A 23,666-nucleotide genomic window follows, 5' to 3' on the forward strand; every position below is an offset into this window, starting at 1 on the left:
CCACCTGTATCTTAAAAAGTAGGATGCAGACTCCTCCCCTTCCTTCCTGTTCTCTCCTCCCCCAACTATCTCTACCTTTCTCTCTCTGTGTTCTCTGCACATGCTTCTTTCCCAGGCCTGGTTCTTTTGACCCATGCCCCACGCTTCCTCCTAATAATGGTCTGATACTGGGTTTTGTTGTGGCTTGTGACCGATGCCGCTTATCATCAAAAAAAAAAAAAATGGTGACTCGGATTTTAAAGATAACAGATATCCCAAACATACTTACAAACTTCTTGTTAGCTGAAATTATTCTTTAATAATTTCATCTAGACCTGGTTTGTCTCTCTCCACCCTTCATGATTTTTTAAAAGATTGGGTCTCATGTAGACCATGCTGATCTCAAGCTTGTTATATAGCTGAGTATGGCCTTGAACTCCTAATCTTCTCCCTCAATATCCTGAAAGCTGGGATAGCTAGTGTATGTCACTATACTTGGTGTTGTCCCAGATTTCAGGGACTCCCAAAAGACCACCATGGAGACCAAATCCCATATGTAAAAGCAAAGAGCCTTTATTTTCAAGCTCAGAGCCTGGACTCTCTGTCCAATGTAGCAGTGAGAGCAGAGAGCCCAGAGCCCCAGCAGGGTAAAGGTTTTATCATAGCAGAGGTATTTCTGCTTAGATGCAGGGCCCACTGGGTCTTTTCCTGGTTCCAGATGATGCCTACCAGAAGCTGTGTCTAGGCCTCTAAGCCTGTCATGGCAGCTGTGTGGTCAAGCTGTTTTGGCAGCCCCCCTCCACCCTCCACACACACACACTGGCTCTGTCATTTGATTAGTAACCATTTTGAGAAAGAAGAAACTACTAGTTTCAAAACTACATCTGTCCAGTTAAGCAAATTAATTAACTTTTAGATGAAGTTAACATTGAACTTAAAGTTTGATTAATTGATAGGAAAGCAGCTCTTTCTCAGTTGGCAATCTCTTCACATTTTTCTAGTTATTTTTTGTGCAATTTATAATGGTATCTATTACAATTAAAGTGTTGTGCATGTGGATTCATATAAAAAGGCAAAAGTGATTTTATCGATTATATTATGAAAAGTCTCTATCTCAATTAAAAATCAGAGGTAAGCTTTCAATTCCTTAGAGTTATAAATTTGGCTCATTTAGACAGAGTAAAATATTACAAATGAAAACGTAAATCATACTGTCTTTTTTTGTCTTTGATTTTGAAATATTCAACAAATTTTCCTTTATAAGAAAATCTTATATTAGAATAAACAGGCAGTAAATCTTTGTAGAGCTCTTTCATGACTCAATAGAAGAACATTGGCAAAGAAGTTATGAAGCTATTAAATTCATTGTCTCCTACTTCTTTCAACAGTTCCAAAACCCTCAAATGACTCATTGCTTTTGCATGTATACAATGAATGATTTAACAACAGTATCCAGGGCACACTTCATAGAGTCTGCTTCAACAAACAGCATAAATATTTTTCAAATGTATCATAGAGTGAAACAAAGAAGTAAAGGAAATACTAGTCTGCCTTTGAAAATTCCAATAAATTTGAATTTTGACTGAACTTAGCTGGAAAAGTGTTTGTTGGGTTAGAAATTAATTTTTACTATTTCTCCAAAATTCTTCTTTGACAGGTGTAGAATATTTAAAATAAATGCAACATGAATTTGATAGTGAATAAAGAAATGGGTTGTTTTTTTGTAAATTAAACATTCTTTGGATTGAAACATATCTAAAGTACGTATTGGGCAATGTATTTTATATCTTCTGACTTATCTAAGTTTAAAACAAAAATATAAAACAAAACAGAAAGCCAGAAGCCCACAGGTGGTAAAAAGGGGAAAGAAAGTTGGAGTTTTTTAGAATTTGAATCAATGGATCTTTGTTATTGTTTATCTCTTACATTCTTTTTTCTTGAGCATGTATATACAAACGTGTGTGTGTGTGTGTGTGTGTGTGTGTGTGTGTGTGTGTGTGTGTTGCAGTGTGCACATGCCTGCATGTGTGTAGGCATGCAAACAGAATCTAGAGGAACTCAGAGGTCATTCCTCAGATGCTGTCTGCCTTTTTTTGTGTGTGTTTTTTTCCCCCAGAGCTGAGGACTGAACCCAGGGCCTTGCCTGCTTGTTAGGCAAATGCTTCTGTGAAGGTAATACAGACCCCATCTTAGGGTAGGGCCACCCACTGTACTCAGTTCCAGGAATGACCTCAGGAATGTGCCATGACAACTCAAATAGATACAGGACAGCATGCTTCTGCAGACATTCTGTGTGTGGCTTATGGCCCTTGAAGATATCCAGATAACCCTGCCCAGCAATCTAAATAATCCTGTTCAACAGGTTGTGGTTCCCCGCCAAAAGTACAATCCAATAGTTTCAAATGTGGCTTCATACAGAAAGTCTGGACCAGTGGTTTCAGGAAATCACCTTGCCCCATATCCTTTCTACCCAATCCCAAGTTACCAATTCCTGGCTTGTGGTTTTTCTCTGTAAAAACTCTGTACACCTGGGCTCATGGCCACTGCCACATTTCCTTCCATCTGCCGTGTGGTGGCCCAGGTTGAACCTGACAATCAAAGGAACCTTATGTGCTTGCATTGGAAACTGGTCTCTGGGGGTTTTATGAAAAGGGTACAACACTTCACCACTAGGCAGAATCCCCAACCCCTGCTGCCTCCTGTTTTCTTTCTTTCAGCATGCATCTTTCCTTATAAAAATGTGTATGTATTTTATATGTACATGTGTGAAGCAAAGCACTTTAACATCTGGCCAAAGAGACAAACTTGGTTCTTGTTAAAACTCTTTCATCTTTAAAATAAAAAAAATTAATAAAATTATTGGAACTGAGGAAATAGTTCAGTGTTTAAGAACACTTGTTGCTCTTGTGGACCCAGATTTGGTTCACAGAATTCACATGGTGGTTTACAGCCTGCCTTAGATTTGCTTTGGCAGGGGGGTCAGGTCCCAAAGAGGATTTGTGGAGTTGGTGGAGGGAGGGAGCAGGATGGGATGGAGATGGCACAGATACAATCTAAGGGTGAATGAATCAGGATGGCTGCCAGCAGCCCTTAATTGAGAAAAGATTACAACTTTTATACTGTATCATTCCACATAGGATTAAACAGAAAACAAGGGGCATGTAAACTGGGGTGTAGCTTGAGATCAGGAGTTCAGGAATTGACCCTGACAATAGGCACCAGTCATGTGTTAATAATGAAGGGCCACAAATTACCTAGAAATAAGAATGACTGCTTTATCAAGCAAGAACTTTCCTCAAACTCCCAAGGGAATGGAGACCCTTATCCAAATGCCTGACCTTGGGAAAAGGACTTCTGGGGAGCAGAAACTATATCACAGTTTCTTAGTCTTACTATATGGACCTGTTCCTCTCATAAAGCTCCTAAAAGGGACGGTCCTGATGTCTTACTCTTTTCTCATTATACCATACCATTCTGATTTCTCTGTAGTTATTAACTGAACTCTTACCTTTAATGGCCTCAGACTCTAGATCAGAATTGTAGCCATTTCATCCTTAGAATCAGGTGTGTCTAGTAGATCTCTAACATTCCTGTTCTTGGTGTAATTAGGAGGGCACAGTGGAATTCCTGTTTCTGTGGTATTGAAGATTTTTTTTCTAAATTTTTATTTTGTTTAGAGAGGCTGCCATTGTACAAATTTTTATCCTTTACCACCAAAGCCTGCACAAAATTTCCCAAAGGGAAATGTATTAATTTTGAGAATCATTTAAAATTAAATTCAAAGTTGCTGGACAAGTTTGGTTTGCAATGTTGAAATGCTGGAACTTTGTCAAGCAGCAATGGTCACCAGGCAGTCCACACCAACAACCATCTGTAACTTCAGTTCTAAGGTTTTGGCACCAAGCTGATAAGTATTGGATCCCCAATTATTGGATATCCACCACCACCAATGCAATAAGCCAATCAAACCAAATTATTAAGCCCAGGTTTAATAAACAGAGTGAGGCAACTCCTGGGTGACTCTTGGGAAGACAGGGAAGAGAACAGGAGAGCACAGGCAGATCTGGCAACCAGGTCTTAAACAGCCTGTAGGTGTGGCCTTGAGCAGCCCTAGGGGAGGAGCTGACCATTGGCCGGCTTTCTGAGGGGAGGGGTCTGAAATGGGAGGAGTGAGACCAGAGCATGGAATGGAGGCCCTGAGCTAGAGATTACCAACATCCCAATCTTTTTGAGTATATATGGACGCTGATAGGACTTCTACCTAAACAGATGCACATACATAAATTGAAATAAAATAACATTTTTACATTTTTTCTTAGATATCCAATTTTAATAAAAATTTCATCATTTCTTTTTTGAGAGTTTATCAAATTCACTGTGCCTTTGCTGAAAATGCCTCTTAATAAAAATATATTTTATTATTGTTGAACAAAATACACAGAATTAGCTGTCTCATTTTATTCCTCTTCCAGCAAATTACAGCAGCCATTCATTGTGGAATTTGCAGCATATCTCTGATCTGTAACACAAATCTTAATCGGTCATATAAATAAATTAAAAAAAAAACAGAGCCAGATATTGCGGTAAATTCTGAAAGCTCAGAGAGACAGAACAAGCTACAGCCAATCTCACCTCAACAACTCCTCATCAGATGCTGTTTCTTCAGACTGGAAGCCTCTGAGTCCTCAACCAAAAGTGTTTCTACTGAGCTGCTGCTAAAAAGCCTAAAAGCAGACCATGATAAATGAAGACCACATGAGAATAGGAATAGGCAGAGTGCTGGAGAGGTCCCCAGAAATCCACAATGATACATCCTCTGTAGACTGCTGGCAATGGTCGAGAGAAAGCCTCATCTGACCTAGGCTGGTGATCAGATGGCCAAACACCCTACCAGTCGAGCTGGAACTCTCATCCAATAACTGATGGAAGTGGATGCAGAGATCCTCAGCCAGGTCCCAGGTGGAGCTCCAGGTGTCCAATTGTCGAGAAAGAGGAGGGACTGTAAGAGTGTGAATTGTTGAGACCAAGATTGGAAAAAGCACAGGGACAAATAGCCAAACAAATGGAAGCACATGAATTATGAACCAAAGGCTGTGGAGCCCCCAGCTGGATCAGGCCCTCTGGATAAGTGAGACAATTGAATAGCTTGGACTGTTTGGGAGACACCCAGGCTGTGGGACCAGGACCTGTCCTTAGTGCATAAGCTGGCTGTTTGGAACCTTGAGCTTACACAGGGACACTTTGCTCAGCCTGGAAGGAGGGGACTGGACCTGCCTGTACTGAATCCACCAGGTTTAAATGAATCCCCAGGAGAGTCTTGGCCCCGGAGGAGATGGGAATGGAGGGGAGGGGAGGGGGGAAGGTGGGAATGGGGGAAGGAGGGGGGAAGACAGGGAAACCCATGGCTGATGTGAAAAATTAAAACACAAATATAATAATAATTTAAAAAAAGAAGAAGAAGGAGAAAGGGGGGGGAAAGCCTAAAAGCTTAAAAGCCTGCTTCCTGTCATCACTTCCTGGGATTAAAGGTGTGTGTCTTTCCCAAGCAAAGATGTGAGATCTCAAGTGCTGGGATTAAACACATGTGCCACCATGTCTTGCTCTATTCCAGTGTGGCCTTGAACTCACAGAGATCTCTGCCTCTGGAATGCTAGGATTAAGGGTGTGTGCCACCTCTGTCAAGCCTCTATGTCTAATCTAGTGGCTGTTCCGTTCTCTGACCCAGATAAGTTTTATTAGGGGACACAACGTATTAGGGGACACTAATTCTTCTTCCCTTTTTCTTTCTTTCTTCATTAGTTCTGTAAACATGGAATGTGTACAAGTGGAAGAGAAGACAAATTTGGCTTGTTTTTTCACAGATGCCATCTATTCTGTTTTGTTAGACAAGGTCTCTTATTGCCTTGGGTCTCTTTGGCACAGTAGGAGTTAATCAGGAATCCCAGGGACCTGCCTGCCTCTATTACCCCAGAGCTGAAATTACAAGTGTTTGCCATCCTATTGTGCTTGGCTTTTTCTATATTTTTATATGGGTTTGGAGAATTAAATTCAGATCTTTGTGTCTGTAAACATAAGGCATGCATGTTAACAACTAAGCTATCATAGCATTATCAGCTATAGCTATTCAATTCTGCATCTGTCATGTACTTTGGCTTCAAATTTTAAATGTGATTAAAGTAATGTTTTTTCATTCTTATGATTACCAGCTATTATTTGTATAGATGTCACTGTATCAGACTAGCATATTAAAAATAATGTTATAAAGTAAAGAAATAAATAATTTAAGTCAGTCAGTATGTAGACATGTACTAAATCAGTGATGTACATGTAACACTAAAAATAACATGTGCCCCACAAACACACACACACACACACACACACACACACACACACATACACACACATACATACACACACACCAAGTACACAATAAACCACCATATGTGACAAGTGTTAAGCAAGATACATGTCCTGCCAAAAGGATCAAGATCTTTGGAAAAATATTTACACTACTTCAGTACTTACTCATTTTATTGTTTTTGTTACTGAGACAAGTGTTAACTACATAGTCTCATATTGGTCTTCACCTCATTATTTTCTTCCTTCAGCATCCCAAGTGCTAGAATTGCAGTGTATACCATCATGCTCAGCTATTACTTCAGTTTTTAAAGTTAGTAAGAACATGTTGCCACAACAGTCCTAGCCATATTTCAAGTACTTCAGAGCAGGGTGTGGCTGGTGACACCTTATTGGAACAAGCAGCCTCTGGTGGTATGTCAGTTAGACCTGATCATCTCCCAGTTTCATCCAAAGCCTGGATTAAAAAGCTTTAATTTCCTTAAATAAATATTTTCCTTTTTTTCCTCTTAGATTTTTTTATCAAATGTTTATTTATTAATTTTTTTTCCATTTTACATACCAACCCCAGTTCCCCCTCCCTCCCTTTCTCCTGCCTCCTCACCTCCCTCCCACTCTGCCCCCATCCACTCCTCAGAGTGGGTTAGGCCTTCCATGGTAGTCAACAAAGTCTGGTATACCAAGTTGAAGGAGAGCCTAGCCCCTCTCCATTGTATCAAGGCTGAGCAAGGTATCCCACCACAGGGAATGGACTCCAAAAAGCCAGTTCATGCATCTGGGATAAGTCCTGGTCCTGCTGCCAGGGACCCCACAAACAGATAGAGTCACATAGCTGTCACCCACATTCAGTGGGCCTAGTTTGGTCCCATGTAGGTTCCTGAGCTGTCAGTCTAGAGCTCCAACTAGTACCGGTCAGCTGTCTCTGTGGGTTTCCCCATCATGTTCTTGACACCCTCTTCTTCTTCTTTTTTTGAATGTCGAATGTCATTTATTGAAGGAGGGAGGAGGTCTTAAATACAGACTTACAGCACAATGGGGGAGTCCTGGATGGCGGAAGTTCGCTTCTGATTTTTTTTTTTAAGCTGAGGATTGAACCCCAGGCCTTGCGCTTTCTAGGTAAGCACTCTACCATTGAGCTAATTCCCCCCCCTACCCCCCCCCCATGTTTTACAATCTTGCATCTAAGAAGTTAACGCCCAATATGCTGGATTCACAGAGGAGGAGCTTCCCTTAAGCATTCAGGAGGGTGGAATCTTGCAGGAAATTAGCATAGGGAGGATATCAAGGTCAAGGTCAGCAAGCAAGGCAACAGTTACCCAAAATGATGGCCAGGGACCTACAGGAGCACACCCCCCCCCCTTTTACTAAAAAATGAGCTTCTGACTTAGGTTGCATAGGATGTCAGCAGGTCACATTACCCGTCATGGAGACACCTGTCCAGGCCACACACACAGGTGTTCTCTCTTAGGTTGGTGAGCACCCCCCAGGCATTACCCGTCTCTGAATACTCATTATCATTCAGGCTCAATCATGTGTGAGCTGTAGAGTTAACTGTTGCCAAAGATCTCTAAGTGGCGCTGGGCTTGCAATCTGTGTGTTCAACACAGAAAAGACCAACGGAAGTCTTAATCTACCCATAGCCAGTAGGTTAAAGGCAACTGACCCATTCCCTTCCTTAATGAGTTTTATTGCAAATTGGAGACCTTGTAAGATGGTATCCTGAGAGCAAGTGGAACTTGAGTTTGTAAATTTATAGCTTTCAAGGCCAATTGAAATGTATATAACTATTGATTTCAATTTGTCATGCCCAATAGAATGAAAGATTAATTAACTGTGGTAGCTACTTTTGCTGCCAGGGACCCCACTGTGCTAGCTGTAGTAGCCAATTATGAAATGGCAATCCCCAAAACAGTAATAGCAGTGGTCGCCACTGTTATACCAGCAACAATGGCAGCAGCAATGTCAAATTCTCTTCTGCAGCATGTGGGTATCCATTGGCATGGACGCAACTCCAGGAACATAAACCGCTAAGGCCCATTATCTTGATCCCAGCATGACCCAAGCTGGCAGCTCTTAATATTGTGATGTTTCATGGAGGGTTGTTCAGTAATTGAGTAAAACAAGATCTTATTATAAACAACAATCATCCTAAGGCCCTCCATGTCATATATATATATCCTTATGGTTCTGTGGGTTGCAGTCTAATTGTTCTTTGCTTTCTATCTAAAATCCACTTATGAGTGAGTACATACCATGTTTGTCCTTCTGGGTTTGGGTTTCCTCACTCAGGATGATTTTATCTAGTTCCATCTATTTGCCTGCAAACCTCATGATGTCATTGTTTTTCTCCACTGAGTAGTACTCCATTATGTATATGTACCACATTTTCTTAATCCATTCTTCAGTTGTTTCCAGGTTCTGGCTATTACGAATAATGCTGCTATGAACATAGTTGAGCATGTATCTTTTTGGTATGGTTGAGCATTCCTTGGGTATATGCCCAAGTGTGGTATGGCTGGGTCTTGAGGTAGTTTGATTCCCAATTTTCTGAGAAACCGCCATACTGACTTCCACAGTGGTTGTACAAGTTTGCATTCCCACCAACAGTGGAGTAGTGTTCCTTTTGCTCTGCATCCTCTCCAACATTGACTGTCATTAGTGTTTTTGATCATAGCCATTCTGACAGGTGTAAGGTTGTATCTCAGAGTCATTTTGATTTGCATTTCTCTGTTGATTAAGGATGTTGGGCATTTCTTTAAATGTCTTTCGGCCCTTTGTGTTTCTTGTTTTGTGAATTCTCTGTTTAGCTCTTTAGCCCATTTTGTAATTGGATTGTTCAGTATTTTGATGTCTAATTTATTGAGTTCTTTATATACTGTGGAGATCAAGCCTCTGTCAGATGTGGTGTTGGTGAAGATCTTTTCCCATTCTGTAGGCTGTCTTTTTGTCATATTGACCATATCTTTTGCCCTGCAAACGCTTCTCAGTTTTCAAGAGGTCTCATTTATTAATTGTTGTGCTCAGTGTCTGTGCTGCTGGTGTTATATTTAGGAAGTGATCTCCAGTGCCAATGCGTTCAAGAGTACTTCCTACTTTCTCTTCTATTAAGTTTAGTGTAACAGGATTTATATTGAGGTCTTTGATCCACTTGGACCTGAGTTTTGTGCATGGTGACAGATATGGATCTATTTGTAATCTTTTACATATTGACATCCAGTTATGCCAGCACCATTTGTTGAAGATACTTTCTTTTTTCCATTGTATGGTTTTGGCTTCTTTGTCAAAAATCAGGTGTTCATATGTGTGTGGATTAACGTCAGGGTCGTTAATTCAATTCCATTGGTCTGTATGTCAGTTTTTATACCAGTACCAGGCTGTTTTTATTACTATAGCTCTATAGTAGAGCTTGAGGTCAGGGATAGCGATGCTTCCAGAGGTTGCTTTATCATACAGGATTCTTTTATCTACTCTGAGTCTTTGGTTTTTCCATATGGAGTTGAGTATTGTTCTTTCCAAGTCTTTGAAGAATTGTGTTGGTATTTTGATGGGGATTGCATTGAATCTGTAGATTGCTTTTGGTAAGATTGCCATTTTTACTATGTTAATTCTACCTATCCATGAGCATGGGATATCCTTCCATTTTCTGATATTTTCTTCAATTTCTTTCTTTAGAGATTTAAAGTTTTTATCAAAAAGGTCCTTCACTTGTTTAGTTAGTGTTATCCCAAGGTATTTTATATTATTTGTGGCTATTGTAAAGGGTGATGTTTCTCTGATTTCTTTCTCACCCCTTTTATCATTTGTGTATAGGAGGGCTACTGATTTTTTTGAGTTGATCTTGTATCCTGCCACTTTACTGAAGGAGTTTATCAGCTGTAGGAGTTCTCTGGTAGAATTTTTGGGGTCACTTATGTATACTATCATATCATCTACAAATAGTGAAAATTTAACTTCTTCCTTTCCAATTTGTATCCCTTTGATCTCTTTTTGATGTCTTATTGCTCTAGCTAGAACGTCTAGTACTATATTGAATAAATATGGGGAGAGTGGACAGCCTTGTCTTGTTCCTGATTTTAGTGGTATCGGTTTTGAGTTTCTCTCTGTTTAATTTGATAGTGGCCGCTGGCTTGCTGTAAATTGCCTTTATTATGTTTAGGAATGTTCCTTGTATTCCTGATCTCTCTAAAACCTTTATCATGAAGAGGTGTTGGATTTTGTCAAATGCCTTTTCAGTATCTAATGAGATGATCATGTGTTTTTTTTCTTTCAGTTTGTTTATATGGTGTATTACATTGACAGATTTTGGTATGTTGAACCATCCTTGCATCCCTGGGATGAAACCTACCTGGTCATGATGGATAATTTGTTTTTAATGTATTCTTGGATTCGGTTTGCCAATATTTTGTTGAGTATTTTTGCATCAATGTTCATGAGGGAGATTGGTCTGTAATTCTCTTTCTTTGTTGCATCTTTGTTTGGTTTGGGTATCAGGGTAATTGTAGCTTCATAGAAAGAGTTTGGTAGTGTTCCTTCTGTTTCTATTGTGTGGAACAATTTGAAGAGTATTGGTATTAGTTCTTTGAAAGTCTGGTAGAATTCTGCACTGAAACCATCTGGTCCTGGGCTTTTTTTGGTTGGGAGACTTTTGATGAGTGTTTCTATTTCTTTAGGGGTTATTGGTCTATTTAAATGGTTTCTCTGGTATTGAATTAACTTTGGTATGTGGTATCTATCCAGAAAATTGTCCATTTCCTCCAGATTTTCTAATTTTGTGAAGTATAGGTTTTTGAAGTATGACCTGATGACTCTCTGGATTTCCTTGTTGTCTGTTGTTATGTCTCCCTTTTCATTTCTGATTTTGTTAATTTGGGTGCTCTCTCTTTGCCTTTTGGTTAATTTGGCTAGGGGTTTGTCTATGTTGTTGATTTTTTCAAAGAACCAACTCTTTGTTTCATTGATTTTTTGTATTGTTCTCTTGGTTTCTATTTCATTGATTTCAGCCCTCAATTTGATTATTTTCTGGCATCTATTTCTGCTGGGTGAGTTTGTTTCTTTTTGCTCTAGCACTTTCAGTTGTGTTGATAATTCACTGGTATGAGATTTCTCCATCTTCTTTATGTGTGCATTCAGGACCATGAATTTTCCTCTTAGTACTGCTTTCATAGTGTCCCATAAGTTTGGCTATGTTGTACTTTCATTTTCATTGAATTCTAGGAAATCTTTTATTTCTTTCTTTATTTCTTCCTTGACCCATTGATGTTTCAGGTGAGCATTATTCAGTTTCCATAAGATTGAAGGCTTTCTATAATTTTTGTTGTTGTTGAAGTCTAACTTTAAGGCATGGTGGTCCGATAAGATACAGGGGGTTATTCCAATGTTTTTGTATCTGTTGAGATTTGTTTTGTAACCAAGCATGTGCTCAATTTTTGAAAAGGTTCCATGGGGTGCTGAGAAAAAGGTATATCCTTTTGTGTTAGGATGGAATGTTCTGTAGATATCTATTAAGTCCATTTGAGTCATAACATCTGTTAGGCCCTTTATTTCTTTGTTGAGTTTCAGTCTGGTAGATCTATCTTTTGGTGAAAGTGGTGTGTTGAAATCTCCCACTACTAATGTGTGGGGTTTGATGTGTGTTTTAAGCTTTAGTAGTGTTTCTTTTATGAATGTTGGTGCCTTTGTATTTGGGGCATAAATGTTCAGGATCGAGACTTCATTTTGGTGTATTTTTCCTTTGATAAATATGTAATGTCCATCTTGATCTCTTTTGATTGATTTTAGTTTGAAGTCTATTTTATTATTTATAAGAATAGCTACACCAGCTTGTTTCTTAGGTCCATTTGCTTGGAAAGCCTTTTTCCAGCCCTTTACTCTGAGGAAGTGTCTGTCTTTAGAGTTGAGGTGTGTTTCTTGTATGCAGCAGAAGGATGGATCCTGTTTTCTTATCCATTCTGTAAGTCTGTGTCTTTTTAGAGGTGAGTTGAGACCATTGATATTGATGGATATTAATGACCAGTGATTGTTAATTCCTGTTATTTTTGTGGTCGTATTGTGTTGTCCTTCTTTGGTGTTTGTTGGTGTGGGATTATCTATTGCCTGGGTTTTCATAGGTGTGTTTAGCTTCTTTAGGTTGGATTTTTCCTTTTAGTGCTTTCTGTAGGGCTGGGTTTGTGGACAAGTATTGTTTAAATTTGGTTTTATCGTGGAATATTTTGTTTACTCCGTCTATGTTGATTGAGAGTTTTGCTGGGTATAATATTCTGGGTTGGCATCCATGGTCTCTTTGTGTCTGCATAACATTTGTTCAGGACCTTCTAGCTTTCATAGTCTCTATTGAGAAGTCTGGTGTTATTCTGATGGGTTTGCCTTTATATGTTACTTGGTCTTTTTCCTTTGCAGCTCTTAATATTTTTTCTGTTCTGTATGTTTAGTGTTTTGATTATTATGTGGTGAGGGGACTTTTTTTTTTTTTTTTGATCCAGCCTATTTGGTGTTCTTTAAGCTTCTTGTATCTTCATAGGTATTTCTTTCTTTAGGTTAGGAAAGTTTTCTTCTATGATTTTGTTGAATATGTTTTCTGTGCCTTTGAGTTGGTATTCTTTTCCTTCTTCTATCCCTATTATCCTTAGGTTTGGTCTTTTCATGATGTTCCATGTTTCTTGGATGTTTTGTGTTACAACTTTTTTGTCTTCAGTGTTTTCTTTGAGTGATACATCTATTTTCTCTATTGTGTCTTCATTGTCTGAGATTCTCTTTTCCATCTCTTGCATTTGGTTGGTTATGCTTGTTTCTGTAGTTCCTGTTCATTTAGTCAGGATTTCTATTTCTAGCATTCCCTCAGTTTGTGTTTTCTTTATTGTCTCAATTTCATTTTTCAGATCTTGGATTGTTTCCTTCCTCTGTTAATTACTTTTTCTTGCCTTTCTTTGATTTCTTCCAATTTTTTTTGTCTGTTTTTTCTTCCATTTCTTTAAGGGAATTTTTTGTTTCCTCTCTAAGGGAGTTTTTCACTTCCTCTTTAATGGAGTTTTTCATTTCCTCTTTAAGGGAAATTTTTATTTCCTCTCTAAGGGAGTTTTTCATTTCCTCTTTGATGGAATTTTTCATTTTCTCTTTAAGGGAATTTTTTATTTCCTCTTTAAGGGAGTTTTTCATTTCCTCTTTAAGGGCCTCTATCATCTTCATAAAGTCATTTTCAGGGTTGATTTCTTCTGAACACACCTTGGGATGTTCAGGTCTTGTAGGTGTAGAATCACTAGGTTGTGATGTTTTCATAAAGGTCTTCATGTTGTTGCCTGTGTTTTTCCACTGGCATCTACTCATCTCTTCCTCTGTTCAGTGCAGGCGGTGTCTGTGTCTGAAGGTGCCTCTCTTGTTCTAATTGTTAGTCTTGGTTCATTAGGATTTCTTTGTAAAATTGGTGCTGTTTGGTCTCTATTTGTTCAGGATCAGCTTAGTCAAATCAGTGTTAGTGGGTCTGTCTGTTCTCAGTCGGTGTAGTGTATACTTATGATTCTGGTGATCTGGTTTGGTGGTTGGGTGTTTCCTTCTTTTGTGTTCTCAGGTCACATTTTGCTCTTTCGTGAACCCCTCAGCTGTTCTTGTTCCCTCAGACTGTAGACTGTAGGTTTCTGATTCCTCTCCCAGATGGATTTCAGCTGAGTAGGGTAGTCTCAGCAACACCTCCAAGTTGTTGGGTTTCACAGGCTCTGCAGCTGGGCCCTGGGTTGGCCTCAGACAGTGTTCAGATCCATTCTGGTTTCCTCCCATGGAGATGGCTCCTTCCCCAGGTGTTGGTATTAAAGGCATCCTCGTTCCAAGCTCTTGACTAGGATCTTGTTTTCATTAACTCCTCAGCAGATGGTAGCTCAGTTTCTGGTTTTTATTATAATTGCGTCTAGGCCACCGTCCCTGCTGCTGGGCCTGCCTGCCTCTGCAGCCCCCTATTTTTCCTTTTAAAAAACATTTTTGATATTATGATTTAATTACAACATTTCTCCCTTGCCTTTTTTCCCTCCCAACCTTCCCATACAACCCTCTCTGTTTTCCTTCAAATTCATGGCCTCTCTCTCTCTCTAAACTAATTGTTATTGTATATACATTTATTCATAAATATAACCTGTTCAGTTCACACAATGCTACCTGAATGTACATTTTCAGGGCTGACTGGTCGTTACTCTACAACTTGTTGGTGTATTCTTCCCTGGGTAAGGCTGCCTTTCCCATACCTAGCTTTCCTCAGTTGTCTGCAGTTCTTTGTGTAAGGTTGAGGCCTTGAGGGCTTCTCTCCATCTAATTTTAAATGAATATTTTTAAACACATATGAACAGATGTTTTAAAAATATGGTTAACCTATAATTGATGGTGACTCCTCTAAATAAGGATGCAATAAAGTGAAATTTAAATTAAAAATTAAAATATATTAACTTTCACAAATTTGACATCCATAAATTCCATGTTTTTTGTTTATTGCATAGTATAGTAAATAAGAGTTCCATGTAAATAATTACTTAAGCTCAGTGTCTGGAACCTGATAAGCCACATGCCTGCTTGATTTTTCTCTATGACATCTGACTGCCAATGATTTTGAGCCAAAAGAGTATGGTGCTGTTGTCTTGTGCTGCTGCTGATGAAGATAGGGGAGGGCTAAGAGTGAGCAATGACTGAGGGCTGAAACTAGACTTCCAAGCTGGCAGAGGTTCCTATGCCTGTTCCTTTCCAAGGCCATGATTCCATCCCTTCACTGTCTGGGTAGAGAGTTCTCACAAATTGGAGTCATCTTTTCAGATTGGTATCTTGCTATTGGCACCTTCCCTGGAACCACATGCGTAGGGAATGCTAGATGCCATGGACGGCCTTACTCAATGGAATGAAGAGAAACTCTAATGAAGTGGTTCATTTGAAAGATAGAGAAATTTCCTTTCTCTAGGCAGTTCTTTGTGTTTTTTTTGGTCAGGGACAAGGGTATGTGTCCTCACTTCTCTGGCTCCATGGTTTACCAAGCCTTGAGTCACCTCCCCAATCACAGCTGCTTTACTCTGGCCAGATGCAACAGTTAAACATTACCATGTAGTGTAGGCAGAATTTTCTGTTCTGCCAGCTGCTCCTAAATAGTCACACGGAGACTTAGTATTAATTATAAAAGATTGGCCAGTAGCTTAGGCTTGGTACTAACTAGCTCTTACATCTAAAATTAACCCATATATATATTTTAATCTATGTTCTACCATGTGGCTCGGTACCTTTTCTCAGTGCAGCATGTTCATCTCCCTTCTCCAGAGACTCTGTCCTTCTTTATCCCAGAAGTCTTTCCCTGTCCACAAGTCCTGCCTAACCTCTTCCTGCCTAGCCATTGGCTATTTATCTATTTATTAAACCAATGAGAGCAACACATCTTCACAATGTACAAAAATATTTTTCCACAACAATGTAGCCAGGTACAGTGGTTCTCAAGAGACAGAGGCAGGAAGACCACAAGTTAGAGTCCAGCTTGGGCTACATAGTGACACTTCATCTCAAAACATAGCAAAATAACCACAAAAAAATGTCATATGATCTAGATAAGTATAATTTGAGTAACAAAATCTCTATAGAAAGTACAATTAAGGGATTGTCCCTTTCACATTTTGATTCCACTCTTACCTTACAGTGTATAAGTCTAATGTTCAACTCTAGTATGTGACTATTAATCATGCCAAGACTCTTTCTGTTACAAGTGAGAAAAGGGGAGTTGAAAGAGTAAGAGCCAATGTTTACAAGGAGCTTACTACCCCTAGGGGATGTCATGAATCTTCAAAGCAGCATTAGTTTCCATGTTTTTGTCTATAATTTTGAGATGATGAATCTGAAGCAATAAGAAGACAAAATAACTTGCTCAGGACATAAAATTGGTCAAAGACACTGGTGTTCAAGCCACCCTTCAGGCTTTGGGGCTAGTCATCTTCCCTTTCTCATACAGATGTCATATATGTCTACACAAAACATGTCCAGTTTTTTACTTTCATGGAACTCTTTTGAACAGAAATCTTCATTATCTACACTGTCTGCAGTCTACTCACATTTATTTGTAACACTGACACAGTACTTGTGCTATTTATTGGTATTGTTGCATTAAATGAAATATTTTCATTTACAGTTTGAAGGCTGTCCTTCCTGCTCTAGAAGAGCTCAATATAACACAATGAGAGACAAGATAATTAACTGTGAAGTCCTGTAGCCTACATGGGAGGATGCAGTAAGAGAAGGCAATGAAGACAATGGAATGGAGCAGACACATGGTGATAAACTGACTATACACTTTTTGGGAGCCCAGACAAAAGTTTAAGATCTTGGATTGCATAGATTTCGTTTCCTGGCAATCAGAAGAATAAAACTCTTCTGCCGACAGCTCAAACAGGAACTGATTGCATGAATTCTAGAAGAGAAATTGAACAACAACATGGAAAATATCTCACTCTGGTTTTATTAGACACAGAAGAGTCATTTAGATACTGAGTTTGTCATATTATTCTGAAATAAGAGCAGTGGCCCTTGCATACTAATCTGCTTGTTAAATCCTTTCCACAAGGCTGAAGAGACACAGCATCGCACTTCCTCCAAGGCCAGAAATTATATGATTGGAGGCTGGAGAATGCAGACAGGTAATTGATGTGCATCAACTCTCTCAAATACCAGAGGCTGAAACAATCACCAGGCACATGTTAAATATCTATAAATAATGAGAAAATTCCCTAAACAATACAGAATTTTTCTGAACTGTTTGTCTAAATGAGAGCTACATACTTTTAATATGTGATAGGTAAAAATAAACATGTCATTTGAATTTTCAGACCTGTATTTGTCATCTTGTCCAGACAGACTGACAACTTCCAACATCCAGTGAGACTAGAGCCACAGGTCAGGAGAGGCAGCAACCATGGTCCAAGAAAGGCAACAGAACAAAGAATAATGGATTATGCTGTGCATAAAAGTCTAGGAAGACAATGTCAATTGTTATCTCCATTCTGCAGGTCAGAAAACTGAGGCATAGGGAAATCAGATCCTAATAGCTCTAAGTATCAAATCTCTTCCCTGATGACCACTGGTCCCCAAAAATCCTATAAACTGTGTTCCAAGCTATTGAGTAAAACTAGTCTGAAAATGCATGTGATCATCTAGGTATACCTTCCAAAGAGATCTTCTATATTGCCATTGCCTATCATTTTTTTTTAAAAAGGAAATCTGTTGGATATCAAAATAAGTAATATAAAAAAGTAATTTAGATAATAGAATGATTCCATGTAGCTAGATGAAGTTGGGTGTGGTGGCTCACTTGAGAGGCTAAGTACTTGAGAGTACTTTGAGAGGCTAAGCCAAGAGTTCAGAGAGTGGGAGGCCAGCCTTGAATACATAGTAAGAAAATCAGACCAAGCAAAAAGTTTTTAGAAGTTTTGTTTTCTCTTTGCTCCACTAGACACCTGGAGAATGGAGCTGTTCTCATAGGACTGTTTTGAGCTGCTAAAGCAATAGAGACTGCTCTGTTGAGTCAAATGATGTCAACTTGACCAGGTATCTTGATAACTTTACATGGTAAAGGAAACCTATTTTTTTTCCTTTTTCTAGTCTAGTAGTCTTAATAGACCTTAGTCTATACATATCTAAATGTACACACATGCAAAATAAAAGGTCATTTTTTATTTTACAAGCATATATTGTGATTTTTTTTACTACCTTATAATCTGAATACTATGAGAAACAAATACATTCATATGCTGAGAAGATGCAACTGAAAACAAATTCTTGTGGTAACTATGTCTTTTTATTTGTTATTGGTTGTTTATTAATTATATCAAATAGGATTCATTGTGACATTTCATGCATGCATACACCATATTTTGATTATCTTCATAAACACATCACCATTTAGCTCTTACCTGCCTTCTCTCCTGATCTTTTCTAATAGTCTCTACTTTCATATCATTTCTACCTCCAAGGAGTCTACAGATGAGAAAAAAACATGTACTACTTTGCTTTGAGTCAAGGTAGTTCAGATGCTGATTTCTAGTTCTGTCTATTTTCCTGCAAATGACATAATTTTTGTGCTCTTTATGGATGAATAATATTCCATTGTTTTATTTAATTAAACATGGTATATTAACATTTTACTTAATATATCATGTTTTACTTACCCATCTATTGATGGGGATCTAGGTGACTCCATATCTTGAATATTGTGACTAATTTACAATCCTACCTACAGTAAATAACAGTTCTTCTTTCCCCCACATGCTCACCAGTATTTTTTTCCTAGGAGACAGCATTCTGAAAGGTGAGTAGAAATTTCAGTGTGGTTTGGATTTGTGTTTGCCTGATAGCTAAAGACAGTCAACATTTCTTCATATAATCATTGGCCATTTGAATGTCTTCTTTTCGGAACCATTTTCCAGTTCATTGTTCACTTACTGATTAGATTACTTTTTCCTAGTGTTTATTTTTTTTTTAGTTCATTCAAGATCATTTATCAGAGCTACATTCCTAGACAAAGCACTTTTGTGTATGTGTTTGCATGTGTATTTGTGTAGGTAAATGTTCATATGTGTTAAAAGCTAGAGGCTAACTTTGGGGGTCATTCCTCAAGAGCCATCCACCTTGTTTTCTGAGGCAGAGTTTCTCACTGGGAGCTAGGGCTTTGTGATTTGAGCCCCAGATATCTTCCTGGGGATTACAGGTATGTGCTACCACACCCAGTTTTTCATATGGGTTCTGGGGATTGAACTCAGATCTCCATTCTTGCTTGGCAAGCACTTTATTGACTGACCCAACTTTCTAGTTCACAAAGTGTTTCTTAATACTAACAGTAGGACTAGGAAAATGGGTTCAGGTGGAAAGTGAGAGGTCTAGACAAAGGAGATGTTGTGATATAGGAGCACTGGTGAAGCCAATAATGACAGGAACTTCAAGTTTAAATCATTCAGGCTGTACCACTATCAACAACAGCAGGAAAGTTAAGAAACATGCTTGTAGCTGAGCAATGGTAGCACGCTTTTAATCCCAGCATTCCATAGACAGAGGCAGGCAGATCTCTGTGAGTTCAAGGCCAACCTGGTCTACAGATTGAGTTCCAGGATAGCAAGTGTGGCCCAGTGGTGGTGCAAAGGGGTGGTGTGGGGTGGATGGTTTTTTGGTCTTTTTATGGGTATTGGGATAGTTTTCATTGTTTAGGAGGGTTGGTTACAAGTTGTTAAGGGTTAAGAAAAGGGCTAGACAAAAGGTGCTTGTTAAAAAAAAAAAAGACAATTACTAGTTTTAAATACTTTACATTCAATTGGATTGTTTTATATTGTATACAAATTATTATTATTGAGATTGAGATTGTTAGAATATACCATACACGTATTTCTAATCTTGTTCGAGATATTGTATTTATACCATTCATTTAACAATGTAATGCAATTTGCTAATCCTTAAATGTTAGTATTACCAACTATTAGGATATATAAAAATAAAAATTAATGGTTAGATATTACAATTGAACTTGTAGTCATATTAGGTGTGTTTTCAAGATCAAACAGATATATTTTAGATAGACAGGTCATCTTCAAACCCTTCAGAGATCTACAAAATATAACATTTAAAATGTTTTAATAACTTAAGAATTTTTCTTTTTTACTATGACTATGTGGGCCAATGGCTTCTGATGTGCAATGGAACAACAGATGAAACAGTTATTCTTGAAGAATAACTAAGCTCACCCCTCTCAATAGTAGACTGGCATTTAACAGAAGGCTGAGGAGGAGACACCACCAGCCGCCGCCATGAAAAGAAACATGTAAAGACACTGGTAAGCCACAAGCCATGTGGCAAAGTATAGACTAACAGAAATGGGTTAATTTAAGATAAAAAAAAAAACAGATAACAAGAAGCCTGCCACGGCCATACAGTTTCTAAACAATGTAAGTTTTTATGTACTTTCTTGGTTGGGTCTGAGCGACTGTGGAACTGACAGATAAGAGAGATTTGTCCTGACTGGGCCAGACAGGAAATTCTAACTATGTAAACACTTGGCAGGCAGATGATCTCTGTCAGTTCGAGTCCAGCCTTGTCTACAGATCAAGTTCTAGGACAGCCAAGGCTACATGGAGAAACCCTGTCTCAAAAAATAAAAGAAAAAACCAAAACCAAAACCAACCAAAAAAACAAAAACATTGTGCTTGTTTTGGCAGGACATATACTAAAATTGGAATAATACAGAGAAAATTAGCAAGATAGCCAGAACTACAAAAAGAAACCTTCTTCAAGAACAAGAAGGAGGGGGAGGAGGAGGAGAAGGGGAAAGAGGAGGAGGAGAAAGAAGAGAAGGAGGAAGAGGAGGAGGAGGAGGAAGAGGAAAACCAACAACCATGCTGGTTCAAAGGGTGGTATGGGGACAAATTTAGACATCATAAAATGGATATTTGGGAGCAGCAATGGTTCTAATAAACAGTCTCCCTGCTTCCTTTGTTTGAGACCTGTGCCTCCACTTATTATTTCTCTGTTAATACTGACAAATGTCAAGGGATCTTTAACCATATGATAAAGATCTGAAAGAGGTTTAAAAAAACATAATAGGATCTGATATACCTTTCACAATTAGCTTCAATAGGTTGAACCATGGTAGGTTGTCCATCCATCTATTCTTTTGCCTACTCAAGCTCATTCAGCTGTGCAATCAGTCTGTGTTTCTGAGCCAATCACTTTAGGTACTATGTTGTGAACATGAAGGTGTTAATAATGCAAGTTAGGGACAGCCTTATAAGAGACACAAGGACAGGGATAAAGCGGAAAAGCATTATGAAAGGTCATTACAAAATCAGCTAACTCAGTCACGGTTAAGCACTTACATCTTTGCCAAATGTTCAACACCAAGTTTCTAGAGAATTTAGGTAAGTGGCAATGTATGTTTGATAAGGTATTTGATGAATAAGATTTATATTCTATAATGGAGTTTCTGGTCCCCTGAGAGGGTCCTTTTCCAGGGTTGGGCATTTGGGCAGAGGCCTCCAAGGCTTGTCAAGGGCAATGTTGGCCTCTGGACTCCTCAGTCCCTGCTCACAAGTCACACTCCAACTCACAAGCTCCTTTTGCTCCTGTTCCCATTTTGGTCCTGGGGATCTTTCCCCTGTTGCTTTTCTTTGCCTCCTCAGGAGGCAACTTAGCAATTTGATACAAGCTTGTCCCATTGTTACCCACAAAATGGCTATTTTGGTTTATTTACTATGATTAAAAAGTTTTATTTTGATACTGTAGTAGAGCTCAATCAAAACCAAGCACACAAAATGGCTATTTTGGTTTCTTTATCTATGATTAAAAAGTTTTATTTTGATACTGTAGTAGAGCTCAATCAAAACCAAGCATACTGTGGCCACATTATTCGTCTCCTCTGGCTTCTTGGGTCTGTGATGCCACTGTGAGGGCTCAGCGGTCACTGTCCTTGGTGTCCCCATGTGCACTCAGCTGGCTCAGGAAGGAGGCCCCAGGTGTCTGGGGTGCAAAGTTGGCTGCCTTCCTGCTAGGGGAGAAGGGGAGTATCCAGACCTGCTCTGAGCCACTGTTACCTTCTGCCTTCACCTTCTTTGGCACAACCAAGCCAGCCAGCTGTCCCTTGCTGCCCACTGCCTCTGCCTTCCTCTTGGCCTTTGGCACCTTGTCCAGGATGGCTGTGGGGTTGGGTCTTTTTTTTTTTTTTTTTTTTTTTTTTTTGGTTTTTTGAGACAACTTTGCGGCTTTCCTGGAAGCCCAGGCTGGCCTCGAACTCACAGAGATCCGCCTGCCTCTGCCTCCCGAGTGCTGGAATCAAAGGCATGCACCACCACCGCCTGGCAGGGTCTTGATGCTGCCGGTGATCGGGAAGAGGGAACTTTGTCTTCTGAGTCTGAATCCTGCAGAAGCCTGTGGTGGCGAGGCACCTCCAGCAAGGTTGCAGTCTCGCGCTTGTCTTCCTTCTGCTGCTGTCGCTGCAGCTCCTGCAACAGGCGGTGCTGAAGCAGCATGGCCTCAAAGTCCAAGTGTGCCTGCCGCTGGTTAAGGTCCTTCAGCTCCTGCAGGATTTCCAGCACCTCCGTCTCCAGCTTTGAGTCCTTTGAGCGGTTCTCTAGAACCTGCATGGGTTTGGTTCAGCTCCTCACGCTCGCACTCCTGCACACGCTTCTCCTCCTCCTCTAGGAGCTCCTTGGCCTGGAAGTTGCGTGTGGCCCCATGCTCCATGGGTGTAGTCCATGTTCTCCAGGTTTGTCTTGAAGGTGATCTTGGCCAAGCACCGCATGCACTTGATATAGAAGAGGGAGATAGGCAGGCTCAGGGAGGCCTCCTTCTGTTTCCTTGCACTCGTTGAACTTCTTCTCCTTGTAGATGTATTCTCCACATGTCTTACACTCCATGTTGAAGGGGGCCATCAGCCTAGCCACGTACTGCCGATCCTTGGGTAGCTTGAGTTTTGGGATCTTTGACAGGTCGAGGTCAGGTGGGTAGCATTTGTTTGGACATCTCTGCTTCCTGTCCTTCATACCAGCAAAGCAGTTCGCTTTGGTCCTCTCGGAGTTTATCCAACCAGGTACCACAGTTCTCTTGATGTCACTTCCTCGGCTGGCTTACTGGCTTTAGTTTGTAGGCTTAGTGTTCTCATTTGCTACAATCTCTGTTGATCAAGGTCACATTTTGGTCCCTTCCTGAGTGCCAGTAGATGAGGCAGTAAATGAAGGTTCTGGGAGTCTCAGGATTGTGTGTGTGTGTGTGTGTATGCAGGGTCAAGAGAGCATGAGAGCACACAGCAGGTATGGTGACCAGTGTTGTAGAATATTATTTTAAGGTGTGTTACTTTTGTTTATGTTGCATTTGTTTAACTCTGTGAAGCTGTTTTACTGTGCTTGTCTAGAACACTTGATGGTCTAATAAAGAAATAGCCAATAGCAAGGCAGGAGAAAAGATAGGTGGGGCTGGCAGGCAGAGAGTGTATAGAGAAGGAGAAAACTTGGAGAGAGCTAGCTAGCAGCCAGAGAGGAGGACTCCAGGGTCCAGCCACCCAGCTACACAGCAAGCCGTGGAGTAAGAGTAAGATTTACAGAAGTAAGAGAATGGTAAAAGCCAGATGGGATAATTTAAGATAAGGAAAGCTGGCAAAAAGGAAGCCAAGCTAAGGCCAGGCATTCATGAGTAATAATAAGCCTCCATGTGTGAATTTATTTGGGAGCTGGGTGGTGAGCCACCTAAAAAGAGTCGAAAACCAAACAACAGACCAGGTCTTAAGTAACCTGTAGGCAAGGTCTTGACAACCCCAGGGAAGGGCTGACTCTTTCTTAGGGATGGTGGGGTCTGAGAGG

At 39.7% G+C, this 23,666-nt stretch overlaps 1 pseudogene; it reads right to left on the minus strand.

Annotated features, from left to right (window-relative positions):
- Positions 1-21,765: 21,765 nt before the first annotated feature.
- LOC118593244 lies at positions 21,766-22,853 on the minus strand (annotated as a pseudogene).
- Between the last annotated feature and the right edge of the window lie 813 nt (positions 22,854-23,666).

Source organism: Onychomys torridus, chromosome 11, assembly GCF_903995425.1.
Source record: "Onychomys torridus chromosome 11, mOncTor1.1, whole genome shotgun sequence".
Lineage (NCBI taxonomy): Eukaryota > Metazoa > Chordata > Mammalia > Rodentia > Cricetidae > Onychomys > Onychomys torridus.